General features: G+C 42.2%; 1 protein-coding gene across 2 annotated transcripts in view; it reads left to right on the top strand.

Annotated features, from left to right (window-relative positions):
* The first annotated feature begins 318 nt into the window (after positions 1–318).
* Positions 319–12,571, top strand: part of GALNT11 (polypeptide N-acetylgalactosaminyltransferase 11) — a 46,953-nt gene continuing 34,700 nt past the window's right edge. The window contains exon 1 of one of the 2 annotated variants that reach the window (XM_058804397.1): positions 319–366. The gene's annotated coding sequence lies outside the window, so the exon portion shown is untranslated. Of the gene's footprint in view, positions 367–12,278; positions 12,482–12,571 lie in introns of those variants that run through there. The other variant, XM_058804407.1, reaches the window with a different exon arrangement.

The raw sequence follows: 12,571 nt of genomic DNA on the forward strand, positions 1-12,571 counted from the left end.
AGGGGTTGGAAAAGGCTTTAATCATCACAGAGAGCTGCCAGACACCGCACAAACCCGGTGGGATAATTCACAGCAAATCTGAGAGGAGGAGAGGAATGAAAGCCGCACATCCACAGCCCCGCACTCCTGATTCCCCCCACAGCTCGGCAAAAGGGACGCAGGACACACTGCAGAGCCCTTCGGCTCTCCCCCTCAGGGCTCGCCATGTTCTCCGACTGCCCCAGCCCAGCCTGTCATGGCGGCGGAGGAGGAGGAGGAGGAAGAGGAGGAGAATGGGGAGGAGAAGGAGGAGGAGGCTGCGGTCACATGGCGCTAGCGCCGCCACAGCGGGCGCGGGGCGGGCGAAGGGGCGATGCCACCGCCGCGGTGAGTGCGGGGCTGTGCGGGACACGGGCCGCGGTGGCGGCGGGAGGGGAGGCGGCCCCGGCGGGAGAAGCGGGGCCGGGGTGAGGGGCAGCGCGGGGGGCGGGTCGGGGTCAGCGGCGGCATCGGGCTCTCTGTGCACGGTGGTAGATGGGGCTCGATGATCTCAGAGGTCTTTCCCAGCCGAATGGATTGTGTGATTCTGTTTTCCCGCCTGCCCTGAGGCAGCGGTTCCTGAGCCCCCGAGGCTGGTGCGGTGCGGGGCTGCCCCGGGTGAGGTGACAGCGGGAGGCTGCCCCGGCCGGGTCCCCGCCTGAGCCGGCCCTTGCTGGGGGCTCCCGTTTAACCTGACCCCGGGGGGAACCCGAGGGGCTGCAGCTACACAGGATGGGAGATAACGTGATTACTGCTTTTATACTCTTTAAATGCATGTGAGGGAGCAGCAGCAGCCCGCCTGCAGGTAGATTGAAACTCTGCAAATGTGACCCGAAATGTGAGGATCGCTACGTGTTGGTGTTGCTGGCGCTGCTCCGTTCATTGATTCGTTTGTAGGGCGAGGTCAGGCACTGCTTTTTGGAGCGCTGTGTGACCTCGTGAAGTATTAAAGCTTTCTTTCCTTTATCCTTTATGACTGGGAAATTTATTTTAAAACTGTTTCTTCCCTCTTCCCCCTCTCCGTCCTCTGCCCCCCCTTTGTTCTTCAGTATGTACTTATATGCAACACTGAGGCTTCTCTCTTCCTTTTAGCAAATGTGTGTTATTCTTCGTGGCTGGTCTCCAGCTCTTTAGTCAGTTCATTATTGCCATGTGGTATTTTTATTTTTTTTGTGTGTATGTTAAAGCTTGTAAGGAAAGCTGCAGCAGAACATGCTGGAGCAAATAGACTGTCTCAAAGTTACTTGCAAGGCAGAATAAAGGTTCTCTGGTCCCTTGCTTGCAAGAAAACAGATGGATCTGAACAAGCCACTAAAAGTCCTGTGCTGCTTGTAGTAAGGGGCTTAGCAGGTCAGAATTCCCTGCTGTAATGCGGTACTGGAAGCAAACTTTATGTTTAAAATCCACCTTTCCACTTTCCAGTCAGCTTTTCACCTTTGTCACAGGTGTCAGCCTTAAAACTGCTGTTGAAAGTAATTACAACACTGATGCTCTCTATTACAGCATCTCTGCCAAGCTGCATCCTGAGTTGTTTTTAATATCAGTTTCAGTAGACCCTACAGGACTTGAATTGTGTAATTAAAGTTCAGACCGTACTCTTCCAAAGAAAAAAAAATATCTCATGGCCTGGCTTTGTTGCTGTAAACAATCGGTGTTTTCTCCATTTGGCCCAGAGTATTTGGAGCATTGCTTTCTGTTCAAAGGAAGGGTGAAATCTCTCAGTGCCAGCACAGTAATGGTGCAGGTGGGCAGGGTTGTTAGCACTCTGCTAACATGCTGTTTTTCCCTGGAAAATGTATTTCAAAATAAGATCAAATCCCTTCTTTCCTTAGAAAGAGGAGTCTGGTAGTCTGCAAGTTACATTAAGTATTCTTTCATGCTTTATGAGCTAGGATTTGGGGTTTTTTTCCTTTTCTATGGATGTCATCTTAATAGGAAACTATTCCTGGGTATCTCTGATTAGCTTAAGCTGATCCAAATGCAGACTGTGCCCAAGAAAGGATGGTACCAATCTCTTCTGCCTGTGTGTTTCTGCCATGCTAGCCCATAGAGAACCTCCAAATATGTGAAACAGTCCAGCTGGGATTCCTAGGCCTCCTTTTAGAACAGTGTAAATGTCCAGGTGGTTCCAGATAAGAGGCTTTTGATTAACAAGCAATTGGCCTCCCTGGTGGAACTGTCTCTGAAGAACTGCATGCCTCCTGCATAAGCTTTTCTTCATCTCTGGGTAAGATAAGCTCCTGCAGAGTTTTAGGAGCTCTTCTGCAGCAGGGAAGGGAAGAAATAACAGTGCAGCTCTAATGAGCCTTCATCTCCCAGCCTCAGATGAGGATGCCAGCAGGGGAAGTGGCATTTGTTCTGCTGGAAGAGAGTCTGACTGCAGATTTCAGGGCCTGTGGCCTGGCTTCTACTGTCTAATGACATTCTCAGAGGATACAAATCAATACTGCATTATGCACAGGAGTAGCACTGGATAGAGTTCCTGAAAGGCCTCTGTGTGACTGTAGTTTATGAGAATGGGTGAGTCTGATCATTTTCATAGTGATGTAAAATAACAATAGGTGTGATTGAAGCACTTTAGGTGGCAGAAAGCCTGGAAACAGCAGGGCAAGGGGAATAAAGATAAGTTATTGGTATTTTGAAAATGTATCTACAGAAAATAGGCTTCCTCACAATAAGTGATGCAAACGTCAGGTTTTTACTTGTAGATATAAGGTGTGCATGTGGAGTGGGGTCTCATGGATGAGGATGGAAGTGTCTGAGCAGACAGTAAAAGTAGGATTTGGGATTTTCCAGTGAGAAAGAACACAAGGTACTGTGGGGGTGACAAGAACAGAGGCAGGATGGTTCTTTGGTTACATTCCTTGGCAGACCTGTAGAATGGTTGCAGTCAGAGCAGCCAGCAGGCTGAATTTGGCACTGGAGCAGCTGTGTGTTGATAACTTGAAGTGGAGAAGTAAAGTGAGACTTCCACTGAAAGGAAAAAGACTTCCAAGATTACAATCATTCCTTTCTGAGACTGTTGTTTGTAAACTTCCTAAAAAGTTGCATCTGCCTGGTAGCTGATACTGCAGCTAAAGGTATCCACAAAATCAAGCAATTTCCTTTGGTAGCATTCATTTTGGAAAGATACTGCTTGCTGTTACAGAGTAAAAGTATGTTCTTGTATTTCAAGTGCAGAAATGGATTTGATTTTCCCTTCTCAAAAGGTATTACAGAGGTGAAGTCTTTGAGTCCCTGTTAGTGTGGGAGGCAGATAAACTGTCTTCTTATCAAGGGTTTCTTTTCAAAACATATGGTGGTTTATGGAGATGGAAGCATCTGCTGTTGCAGCTCCTGTGTTAGTTTATGAAGCAGTGTCAGTGGTGAGGTCTGGGCTGTTCCAGCAGGGTTTTGCAGCAGGAGTGGAAGCATTTGTTTAATTCTCTTTGTGTAAGAGTTGTATGCATCCTTCAGCCACGTTCTAGCGTGTTTCTCATGTGAGTCAGCACTGTAAGAATTAGTGTAAGTGTTCTGTTTGAAAACTCTGTAAAAACCAGAAATACACTGCAGCAGAAAAGGTAGAAAATTAGGAAGCTGATTGGACTGTTCCATTCAAAAATTGACTTCAGGCATGATAAATTTCTGATATTTTGATGTAGGAACTTCTGAGCTTATTCCCTGAGATGTGAAAATACGTTAAATCTGTAGATTAAATAACTGATGGTGTTACTGAGCTGTAGAGCATGGATTCAAGTTTCTGTAAACACGTGTTTTATGTGCTGTATCTCAGCCTGGCTTGGCAGCCTGATCCTTTGCAAATGCAATGTTGGAAAGTGGAGCACAGTGCTCAGGGGTGAATCGGCTTTTGCACTGCTGACACGGATTAGAGACCCCTGAGGTCGGATTTGCTGCTGCCTGCTCTGTGCTTTACAGGGTGAGCCAGAAGAAGCTGTGCAGGCCAGGGAGGAGCCCTGAGCTGTTCCCCCACAGTGCTCACAGGTCTGTGATGTCTCTGTGGCTCCAAGTTCAGCTGGGAGCAGGTGAGCTCTTGTGGTTTTCTGTCTCATGGCAGTAGTGGCATTGCAAGTTCTGTGTTTCTGAAGTTGGCTGTGACTGACAAGCTCTACCTTACCCTCTTCTACAGAGACTGCTCACATTTGTGCTCCAGCCTCTCTTGCCACGGAGCAGGACAAAACCAATTCCTCTTGCTGCTCAGGGGGGAAGGAATATGTGCATGAGTGGGTGTTTGGGGGGCAACTCCCTACCTGCAATAACTTCTTGTCATTCCCAGGACTTCAGCTATGGAGACACTGCACCATTTAAGAAGTCAGATTTTAAATTGACAGGCTAAGCTAATAAACTTGCAGAGGCATGCTGAAAGAAAGGTACCTCAGTGAAGGGTTGCTATGTGCCAGACTGATTTAAGCAAATACTTAATGAATGTTAGAGGCATGTTCATGGAGGTCTTTTCAGTTTGTGTAAAACCATCCAAATATTGCTTGGCTAAATGACACAGATTTTCTTGTGCAGACAAGAATTAAATTGGATGCTCTAAACCTTGAAGGTGGCTTTAATTAAAACACAGATACTTTTCCAGGAAGCACAAACTATCTTGTTTTGATTCAAAACCCCTTATGAATCAATCTTTGTAGGTATTTTGACTATTTTGCCAGTTCCTCAAGCATAACATCAAGAACAAAGAGTCCCACTGTCTTCTATTGATACATCTCATATTTGTTCTTGAATGTGTTTTCTGGAAGTTTTTCCTTTAGTTTTCCATTTCCTGAAACACCTTACTTTGGTCAGTGAGCAGGAATCTCTTATCTCTGGTGTCAGCAGATGTTGAGACTCATCACCTATAAACCAGGAGATGGCCAAGTTCTGGATTGCACATTAACCTTCTGTGCAAGCAGAGTGTTGGGAGCATGGCTCCTGCTGAAGCAGGAAAATGTATTTTTGATCTGCTATTCATTTTGTTGCAACATCCATGATTTCAACATCAAAATCCTGAGTATTTTTTCCTGTTAGAAACATTGGCAATAGATAAGTAGAAGAAAAGTGACCAAGAGGGGTTGGAAAAGGAGTGGTCCACAACTCTTTCCTCAAAGAGATTTCTTGTGAGAAGGAAAGACTGAGTCTGTAAGATCACAGAGAAGGAATGAAAGATTAAGAAAAATAATTTTTGGCACAACTTGTGGAAATTTGCTGTCCTTACACGCAGTGCACAATCTGTTTCTTCTAGTGACTTGTTTTAATCCAGCAATTAAAGTATTTTCCTTAATGCATGAGGGGAGAGCTGAGGCATTGAGTTGCTGAGAATCTCAGCAAAATCCCGAGCAGAGCAAACACTTGAACCAGAGTATTCTTGGCTTGGTCTGGTACCTGTCCTGGTGCAGAAAGTGAGTTGGAGAGAGAACACAAAGTAGGTTTATATCCTTAGGATTATATCCTTAGGATATCTCTTTTCTTAATGTCTAGAGACATTTGTGAGAAGATAAAAGATGTAGAGATAAACTTGTGTGCAGAAAATGCTTTAAACTTTTGATGAGAAAACGAATCCAAAACAAGAAGGTTGCAGGGTCTTGGTTCATCTCAGAATTTCTTACTGGGGAAAAATAAAAGTTCCAAATGACATGGATACTGTGGGCTCTGTGCTAAAGCGTGGAGTGAAAAACTCCAAGTGATGTTTGTTTCTGGACATGAGAAATGCAGATGGACATTAAGTTCAACTCATGCTTTTAGTATTTTTTTAACAGTGGCCATTCCCATGAAAAACCACAGAACATGGTACATTGAGGGAATCACTAAGATAGTGCTATCCTTAACAGCATGGAGAAGTGTAACAGGGTTCAGAACTCTGAGCAGTTTAGCGTGAGTTAAATATTTTCCTATTAGAGGCGATCTAAGGATTTAATCTGTAACTTGTTTTAACCTCACATCTAATTCTGGGGCTACATTTCATCTATTGTTTATATTTTGTTTGTGTTTAGTTTTTCTTGTTTGGGTTTTTTACACAAATAAATCCTTTTGCTTATATCACTTATAAGTGATGTTTTCTGGTTTGATTCTGGTCTGACTGAACCAAGTACTTTTATGTAAATTTCTGCTATTGAAAAGGAAAACTGTGCAGAAATAGAAATGAAGTAGACTTGTATGATTTGTGGGGAGTAGGCGCAGGAGTCCAGGAATTCTGAGATCTGAGGCTGCAGGATAAAGTGCAATGCAACAATTTCATTAAGACAGTTTCCAGCTCTCTAATACAAATAGTAACATAATTGCAGCCATTTTGCCTTTGATACATGTTCAGGTGGAGTCTCTGGAAGTTCCCAGTGAGTTGGCAGATGTCTTTTGTGTATTTTTGTATCCAGCTGTTGATACCAGTCTGAGTTCTGCACAAGTGGATTGTCAATGTCGTCTGGGAGCTGCTGCAGAACCTGTGCCATGTGCAATTTCCATGATGAGCAGTCACAGGTTTAAAACACACTGGTCAACCCCACTTTTTACCACTGTCCCACTCAAAAGTCCTTCAGAGAGGTCTGTTTGGTTGACAATTTGCTGCCAGCTTTTTTTTTTTTCCAGGAGGGTTGCACAAATGAGGCCTGAATATTTTTTGGGTATTTTTTTTAAGAATTAGAAAATGTGTTTTCACTTTCCTAGTAAAAGACTGGAAAAAATTAAAAAAAACACTGATGAAAATTTTTGAAAATGAACAGAAAATGTGCCTAGAAAATTTATGTCAAAATGTGGGAGTCTTATGAAGTTCCTAGGGATTTGGAAAATGAGGACTAAAGGAGTTTTTATACAGCTTAATGATCATTTTCTCTAGCATTACTGTGGTCTAGTCATGAGGGAGAATGTTCCTGATTGATTATGTGAGTGGCAGGAAAATGACCATGTGTATATTGCCAAAGCCGTGGATTGATAGATGGATCATGCATCAGCTAAAAAAAACATAATAAAAGAGATGTGGGAAATAATTAGAAAAAGAGAAATATATGGATGATTTTGGGGCAGTGAATGCAGCCAGATGAGTATGTGCAGCATGGTGTCCTCAGCCCATCCAAGGCGGGCCGTGTTCCTGGAGAGCCCCGTGCCTGTCGCCCGTTCCCGGCAGGAGCGGCAGCACAAAGCGTTAACGTCCTGCTCGTTCATTGTTCCCGGGAACGAACACACCGAGCTGCAGTCGGTGTGCTCTCCCTGTTAACCTTGCTCTGCTTCAGTGCCGACTCTTCTGGAAAAAGGTGAGGGTTCTTCAGTTCAGCTCTTCCTCTAGAAGTGTCATAATCCAATAGTTTCGCATGAATCTGCATTTTTGTTGTTATTTTGGTGAGCTTTGCAGACGTAAAATGTGAGGAACAGCTAAGCAGATTTTAAACATTTAGAAAAGGTATTAAGCAGCTTATTTGTGTGTAGTTGACCTTGTAAGCTCTCTTACATTCTGCATTTGTACATTGTGCTGAAGGGTTGTTAAACTAATATTTAGATGCATGGATCTTTAATGTGAGAGAGATGCTGTGAAGAACAACTTGTGGGGTGTTTAACCTTGCTGTTTTTCTAAGCTCTGTGAAGAAGGAAGGGGCTGTATTACAAAATGCATTGCAGCTTTCTTTGGAGACCTTGTGGCTTCTTTCAGAGCTGGTTTTATTGATGAAAATAAAATCTTGCTGTTTGAATTAGAAGAAAGTATTTGTCAGCAGCAAGAAAGGCTGAAGGTATTTTTAGGACTCCGGGAATGGCATGCCATGTATTTGTGAGCCAGATGGCTTAAAGGAACATCCAGCCCAGCAGCCTGAGTGTTTGTAGGGGGATAGGTAAGAATTTCTTTCTTATAACTCTGCTTTGGGAAATAAAAAGCTTTTTTTGAGGGGAATGAGGACACTGCAGCAGCATGAAACTGTGTACTGTATAGCATTTACTTAGCCAGAACTGAGAGCCAGGATTTTGGTAAGTTTGTATTTCTAATCCAATAGTTCTTGTTTTCTCTAATCAGGCTCCACTATTATGTTACTTTTCTTGATGCAATGTTGTACCACTGGTTGTAACTAAACCTGGTGTTCTTTTCAGCTGTTTGTTAACATGAGATGCTGACATTAAAAAGTTTTTCTTTCCAAAACTTGTAACTGTTTTTTCCATTAAAATTGTATCCTTAAATTAGAGCCCTCGTGAAATACTCTCACTTCATGGAGTGGAGCAATATGTGGGGAGAAAGGAATCCTTTATCAATTAAGGAAAAACCCAATATGTTTTATTGTTGACAAGAAGTGGAAGATGTTACTGCAGAAGATACTTGAACATTTTCTTTAAGGGTGCTTTTTTTTTTTTTTTTTGAAATGCAAGTTATATAAACTTAAAGGAGGAATTTCACATTTTTATTATAAAAAAGCCAAAGTGTTTGCATACACTCTGGAATGGCAGCCTGCTAAGTAAAACTTTTTTACTGGAGTTGAGAAATTCCTTGATAAGCAAATTTATGTTCCTAGAGGAGGCATTTCAATGTATAGCTCACAGGTTTGGAAATGATGCTATGCAATATTTAGACATCTCTGGTTAAAGCCCAAAAACTGAAATACAAATCAGTATATGAGTGAGTCATTTGACACTGGAAAAATAGTGAGGGCTGAGAATATAAAGACTTAACAAGATGAATTTTTAAATTTGTCCTAAAACACTTAAAGCTTTTCAGACTTCATATACTTGGAGTATAGTTTCATAGATTTTAACAATTCATGCAACTAATCTATGTGCCTTTCTGTATCTTTAAAATATAATGAATATTATTGGTATTTTAAGATTATCTGTAAAGTGTTGCTCAAGATTTTGTATTCATTCCAGGAGGATTTATTTTAGGTGGTATGACATGGATTTGTATATCTGTGCTGAAATGACTAAACTGTTGGCTCTCAAAGCTTTGAAAGTTGAATTTAGAACGGACTTGCTGAGGCTAATTAAAAATAGATCTTAATGTGTCATCTCATTAAAATGAATGGGAACAGTGCTCTTATGCAAGAGGACAGCCTGTGGTCCACAGGATATCTCTGTGGATGAGTGTTGGTGTGACTGAACATTAACATGATTTAACATCAGTCTTTTTTAGTTCTTTCTTTCTCCTACCTTGCGCCTCACTAAATAGCCAGGGTCTGTTTTCTTGGTAACATCCCTGTAGGTAGCAGCAGGCTGCTACTTTAGCTCTCATCCCAAAGCTGTCTCTTCTGCAGGCTGAAGGAATCCAGCATCCCCAGTTCTCACAGGGCAGGTGTTCCATCCCAGTGTCCTTTTCCTGACCTCACTCCAGGTTCCTGATGTCTGTCTTGTACTGGCAAGTCCCTGCCTGTATCACAGGGAGTGTGGAATGGCACCCTGGCTCAGCTGCTCCTGTGGGCCCATCCCTGGCTCCCCTTGCTGCAGGGCTGTGCTCTGGCTCGGGCTTAGCCAGGCCTTGGCTGTCCTTGGCTGCAGAGCTGTTCCTCAGGCTGTGCCAGCAGCCACAGTTTGTCTGTCCCAGGTGCAGGGCTTGCCATTTGTCCCTGCTGAATGATTTAGGTTCCTGGAGGCCCAGCCCATCTCCACATGAGTAGTTACCTGTCAAAAAAAGCCACTTAATTCATAAAGTGCAATCACCCATCCCTCTGTAAGGTCAAAAATTAATGGTGGCTTTTAATTAAAAACAAACTGGTAGGTAGATCCAATTTAGTGATAAATCAGTCCTGTAGGAAGGTTTTTAAAGAAGGAGTTAAATTAGCTTGGTGCTTAGATTCTGGGGCACATGAAACACTTTTATTTGGAAATGTCTATTGCTTTTGCTCTGATTGAATGTTGCTCCTAGGGATGTGTGTTGGATCTGAAGCAAAAGCTGCCTGAGGTGTCCCTTTCTCATCCTGCTGGTCTATTAACTGTGACTTTCCCTGAACAGAGAGATTCTAATGGAAAGGTTGCATGGAAAAAAATAATTCTTTTGCAGAAGGTGTGTGAATGGCATTTCTGTTTGTGTGATGAGTGTGTCTTATTGCAGTACTAATTCCTCCTAATCTGGCCTCTGTTCATTGCACTGTTAATGTTGTTTGATAATGGTTCAGCCAGTAAATTGGAAAGCCAGTTCATGGGTAGCTATAACATCTTGGAGGCCAAGAAATGTAGGAAGGATGAAGGCTATTAAAAGAGCAAAGTTGCATTCATGAGTAGTGTTGGTTTATATTCCTGTTGGTTTATATTCTTGTGTTCTACTCTACCCAAAAAATAAGAAAGTAAAAATTAGAAGCATCTATAGAAAGTCATGCAGCAAAATATCCTAATACTCTGTAGAAACATAAAGTAGTTTAATGATTTGTAAAAAAATTTTTTGGTAGAGTGCTCCTTAAAAACGAGGATTATATACATCTGTTCCTTGCCTCAGTGTAGTTCCAAAATACACAGGTAGTCTTGCAGGGGACCTGAGTAGTATGAGTTGAGTATCTGTCTTTTCCTGTTTTGTTTTTTTTTTTTAAGAAAAGCTATTCTTGGAAAAACTACAAGTAGACTTTAAGGTTTTCTCAAATAATTTTTACTCCTATTTCAAAAATCCTGAGGTTAGTCTGATCCTCTGTTTGACCTGTGACAAACATGAGTTCTGGCACAATTATGAAATATCCACTCACACGGTGTGTTTACTAAACTGTTGAGGTTAATCCAAGCAGATGTCAGTGCTTAAGCAGTGGCAGGTCATAGAGTCTGTAGCAAATATTGCTCTTTAAGCCAAAATATTGTGGATTGTGGTTGACATTTTGTGCTTCCTTTAAAAATATCCAAGGCCAACACATTGGGCCAGTGTTCCTGAGAGCTGCACAGGTTACTAACAACAAACCCTCCTGGGCTGTGGGGGGAACACAGTTGTGTCTTTGGGCCAGTCCTTAAATGAATGTAAATATTCCTGGGCTTGATGTATGGAATGAATGTCATGGTGGTGGTGTGAGGCTGCCAAAAGGAGCTGCTGTGACATGAAAAGCCTATTGCACAGTGAGTGCTGCAGCTCAGCTCTGGCAGGTGGGCTCCTGGAGAGTTTTTCAGTTTTGGGATTGATTGAATTTAAGAGACTTTTACTGAGTCATTAATATTTAACCTTTATATTTCTCTTTAAAAAAATCAATTATTTACTACTTGTGCAAGGAACTGAGAATTCTGTACTGGAATTTGTGGAAATTAGAGAGCAGTGTTTTACTGGCACTTCTGGTATGTGGGTCTGCAAACTCAGTTCCAAGGAAAACTCATGCAATAAATATATGGTAGTCAAAACAGAGCAACAAGAGAGACACTGAAAGCTGAATATTTGGTTAGAAATTCTCAGAATACTGTTCCTTTCATCTGGGTCTCTTCTGAGCTGATGGAGGCAGCTTCTAAGATATGTTTTTCCTCTCTTGCCCCCCAATCTGGATTGTAATTTCCTGATGCAGGAGATGCTGCCACCTTGGATGATTTGTGTTTGTTGTGCTGAAGTGTCTCTGGATTCCTGAGTGAACAGCCATGAACTCCATGCCTCTCTGGGAATGAATGCCTGTAAAATACTTCAAGGTGCTAACATTTATTACTTGCTCATGAAGCTCCTATCTTGCCTAGGGAAAGGAAATGCCTTCTGTTTATTCTGGATGTTCTTTACTACTTGAGTTTTTGGAAAGAAGAATTGTTTGAGGTGATTTTTTTACTTTTGGCAGCTGTACTGCTTTTCAGAAGTGAAGGGGAGATTCATGATAGACCCTCAAGTCTAATCTCTTTCCAGGAAAATTTGTGAGGGACTGTGCTGTGAAACAATTCTTCTTGCTATGTTTAAATAATGGATTATTCTTTTGTGGCATTTAGTATTTTTGCGTGAACTTGAAGAAATAAATAGAAAGGGGTTTTAACTGTACTGTCCAAATAGCAATTTATTGGTGACTGGACTCATTGTTGCAGTATTGCATGAGTGAAAATTATACTTATGAGCCTGTTGGTTATCTCTGAATTCTGCTGTTCTGCTTTTTTTTAAATTTCAGTTGTTTCTATCTAACTGTTCAAACCTGCCAGCTGTGCTTGCATTAGCAGAGCTTTAAGCTATCGAGTTAAAGATACATATAATCTGATTTTTCATGCAACATATATCAGGGCTGAGAAAGATCCTAATACTTTGGATTTGAAAGGCATGTCCTTTGCATCTCCTGTACTCAGGAACAGATTGTCTCTGTTTAAGGGGAACAAAAAAAATGAGGAAGAAATAAAGAAGGGTTTGGCTTTGCTTAAGTTTCAAAATCCTCCTTGGAGAAACCAACTGGGAGAGGATGGATGTTTTAGATACTCATCAAGGTATTATAACCATCCATAGGCTGAGGCAGTTGTTGGGTAAATTGGCAAAATGTATTTCCTAGAAGAAGGAGTCTCTTTCCTTCACAAGACTGGAGAGGAAAGGAACCTGGACAGACTAAGGCTTTTATTCACTGTGTCTGCATGGAAGGAGTTCCTGGACAGGGAGATGGCTGAGGTAAGAATCAAGGGTTGGGTGTCAGGCTCTGTGAACTCAATGTTTCCTCCTGTGTCCTTGTGCCCAGCTGCCATCTCGTCTCCTTCTCCC

Source organism: Ammospiza caudacuta, chromosome 1 (genome assembly GCF_027887145.1).
Source record: "Ammospiza caudacuta isolate bAmmCau1 chromosome 1, bAmmCau1.pri, whole genome shotgun sequence".
NCBI lineage: Eukaryota > Metazoa > Chordata > Aves > Passeriformes > Passerellidae > Ammospiza > Ammospiza caudacuta.